The sequence below is a fragment of the Myotis nattereri genome (genome assembly GCF_964212035.1).
Source record: "Myotis nattereri genome assembly, chromosome: Y".
In the NCBI taxonomy this organism is placed as follows: domain Eukaryota; kingdom Metazoa; phylum Chordata; class Mammalia; order Chiroptera; family Vespertilionidae; genus Myotis; species Myotis nattereri.
This window is the reverse complement of record NC_138094.1, coordinates 8,363,065-8,366,770: the sequence shown is the minus strand read 5'-3', so window position 1 is coordinate 8,366,770 and position 3,706 is coordinate 8,363,065. Positions and strand designations below refer to the sequence as shown.

The following is a 3,706-nucleotide window of genomic DNA, read 5'->3' as shown; positions in this document are numbered from 1 at the left end:
GTTAGTCCAGCCAGCAGGGCCTTTCAGTTGGGACTGGGGTGGGGGTGGGGCAGGGAGGCAAGCTGGAAATAGAGAACTACAACTCACAGGAGGCTTAGCAGCCGGGCCTGGGTGCCTGGCTGTGAAATCCAATGGGCTGTAGTTTTGCAAGCCACTTTAAACTAGAGGCTTGCAAGGTTGGAAGTTCTGCGCCTGGAGCCAGGGAGAAATGGAGCTGGGGCAGAGAGAGGGGTCCATGGCAGCCGTGGGCTTTGAGGAGTTCTCAGCACCTCCTGGCTGGGAGCTGGCGCTGCCTCCGCTGAAGGTGGTCACATCCTGGAGAGCGAGCTTGAGACCGAAGTGGAGTTCCTGTCTGGGGGTCTGGGCAGCTGCAGCCTCCAGGAGCTAGAGGAAGAGGAGGAGGCAGCCTGAGGCTGGCAACAGCGGCGCCAAAGGGAACTTAATCGCAGGAAGTACCAGGCGCTGCAGGGAGATTGAGCAGGCGAAGGAGTGGGTCCTGAACAGGCTCCATCAGATATAGAGGATAACATGGAGACTCCAGCAGGAGAGGAGGTTCCTCATGAAGGTTCTGGACTCCTACGGTGACAACTACTGGGCCAGCCAGTTCACCATCTTACTGGAGGATGAGGGCAGCCAGGGCACAGATGCCCCCACCCCAGGCAACACTGAGAACCAGCCTCCAGAGAAAGAGGGGCTGTCCCCGCCCAGGAGGATGCCAGCGCCTGCAGAAGCCAGCAGCCTGGCCCCTGGCGAGGGGCCCAGGGGTTGGAAGAGGCGGCGAGTGCCACCGGAAGGGGGCCAGGCGTGAGTCCCGCTGTCTCTGGAGCTGGCCCCCATGCAGATAAAGGTGGAGGAAGACTTTGGCTTCAAAGCGGTCGAGGCTTTGGACACAAGTTGGGTTTCTGGGGGCCAGACAAGTAGCTGCCCTACCCCACCCTAGCCAGCTCCCCCTTTGACTGACCCCCCAATAAACAGACCCCATGCTCTCCTTGGCAAAAAAAAGCTTATAGAGGCATGCTTTTAGGATCAAATAGTATAAATATAGATGTAACAGGACAATAAAAAGAGAACCTGGACATGATGATCACCTGAATGCTGCCTCTGTGTCATTCCTTCGTCGCCGACTCCATCCACACCTTTGGGAACCCCCGGACCTACTGAGGCAGGGCCCCAACATTCCTCTTCTTATAAGGACTTCAGTGAGATGGGCTAAGGGTCCCACTAGAACTGCCTCAATTTAATCTAATCCCCTCTTTAAAGATCTTATCTCTATACACAGGTACATTCTGAGGTTCTGGAGATTAGGATTCTAACATACATTTTGTTGATTACCCAAATCAGCCCTTAACAACCAACATGTTTCAGAAAGGAGATTCCTACAGGGTTATTTACCAAACATTCAGAAGTATTTTTAAAAGAGCTAAGTCCCTAGCCCACTGTGCACGCCCCTCCTGGCGAAGAGGGAAGGCCTGGGTTCCAGGCGCCGGAAGAAAACTGGTGCCAGCAGCCAGGGGAAGGGGCCCTCAAGGGGCCCCAGATTGCGAGAGGGCACAGGGCGGGCTGAGGGACCCACCCGAGTGCACAAATTTTTGTGCACCGGGCCTCTAGTGTGTATATATATATATATATATATATATATATATATATATATAAGCATAAGCGACATTATGAGTGGTTGGTACGATGCACACCGACCACCAGGACGCAGACGCTCAACACAGGAGCTTCCCCCAGGTGGTCAAGGCTCTCCCACAGCGAGAGCATCACTCAGCCAGAAGCCGGGCTAAAGGCTGGAAAGTGCAGCTGTGACAGCAAGAGCCTCTGCTGCCTATGTGACAAGGCTACGAAGCAGTGGTGGCAGGTGGAGTGGGGCCTGGATGAGCGGGAACACAGCACCTGGCTCCAGCTTGGGCTCCTGCCCGGCTGCCTGCCGTTTCGTGCACTGCTACATCCCTCAGGAGGTGTCAGACCTAATCTGGCAGTCCCACATCTCCCAAGGGGTCCCAGATTGCGTGAGGGCGCAGGCCAGGCTGTGGGACGCCACCAGCACTTGAATTTCATTCACCGGGCCTCTAGTCATTTTATTATTTATCACCGATTTAGCATGGTTCTCTTCTAATGCTGAATAATTTAAAGGTATAACCTGAATTTTGGTAATGATGGCCATATAGATTTTACTGCTCTTTAGTGGTATTATTTAATGGCTTATAGGAAGGGCACTAATCTCCTTCAAAATATGAGAAATATTACATCTCCCACAAACAGTACTATGTTTCAGTGCTAATTCTTTCCACTAATGCCACTAAATGAGCCTTTCACTAATTTTCTTTGCTCACTAGCTCATCCAAAATTGAAATGGGAAGGCTGCTTGTCTATATTCAAGTGCAGAGGCATATTCTTCTTAACTACACTGATGCTATCAATACTTCCAATTTTCCAACATAAATTATAGTGAGGGTCTCAGTGTTAGATTTTAAAACATCTCTTTACTAATATGAATAAGTCACTTTTACCTTACTTCTTCACAACGATGTGCACGCTCTAATTTGGAACTTGCAATGCCTGACTCTTTGAAGTGTGCCTTCCCAACCTTGTTTTCATTAAAAACAGACTATCTGAATCCACATTGGTCACTTTTCAGCCTGTTGAGATAATGTAGACATTCCTTGGGTTATGTTGGACTCAAAGTACAAAGTTTTCTGGATACGTCTCCATACCCCATTTATTTATTTTTTAAAAAAGTTTGATCATTTCTACGTATGTACATATATGCTTCATGGTTTTTTTTATTATTATTATTATTCATTTACCACAAGTAAAGGTCAGGAATTGTTATCTTTCTTTTAATTTTTTTTTTTTTTTTTTTTTTTTTACTGTTTCACGCCATTACTGCTGTGTATGTGTACTCCATGTGAGTGACATACGTGCTTATGTAGGTGGGTTCTGACTTACGCGAATATTGCATTACATCCCACTTCAGGAACGTGTCAACAATGTAATGCGAGGAACTACAGTAATTGCATCCTATTGATTCAGTTGTAGTTATTTGGTCTCCACATTTCCTCAATACGTATGATTGTTGGAAGCACAAAGTATATCTTTATATATTTATTAGAGGCCCGGTGCACAAAAATTTGTGCACTCAGGTGGGGGGGGGGGGGTCCCTCAGCCTGGCCTGTGCCCTCTCGCAGTCTGGGACCCCTTGGGAGATAACGACCTGCTGGCTTAGGCCTGCTCCCGGGTGGCAGAAGGCAGGCCCAATCTCTCGGTGCAGCCCCTGGTTGGGCTCAGAGCAGGGCCCACTGGGATTTGGGGCACCACCCCCTGTCATGCACAGAGCAGGGCGGATTGGGAGGTTGCGATGCCACCCTCAGTCATGCTCAGAGTAGGGCCAATTGGGGGGTTGGGGCACCGTCCCCTGTCACACTCAAGGCAGGGTCGATGGGGAGGTGGTGGCACCAACCCTTGTCACGCACAGAGCAGGGCTGATCAGAGGGTTGGGGCACTGCCCCCTGTCACGCACAGAGCAGGGCCGATCAGGGGGTTGGGGAACTCACCCCCCCCACCTGTCACGCACAGAGCAGGGCCCATCAGGGGGTTGGGGAGCATCACCCTGTCACTAAAAGAGTAGGGCCTATAGGGGAGTTGGCACAACACCCCCTGTCACACACAGAGCAGGGCGGATCAGGGGATTGGGGCGCCACTC

General features: G+C 50.8%; 1 pseudogene across 1 annotated transcript; it reads left to right on the top strand.

Moving 5' to 3' along the window:
* Positions 1–208: 208 nt before the first annotated feature.
* LOC308512448 (TCF3 fusion partner-like) lies at positions 209–960 on the top strand (annotated as a pseudogene). Its single transcript has one exon. The product of its transcript is annotated as a TCF3 fusion partner-like (transcript).
* Positions 961–3,706: the final 2,746 nt, after the last annotated feature.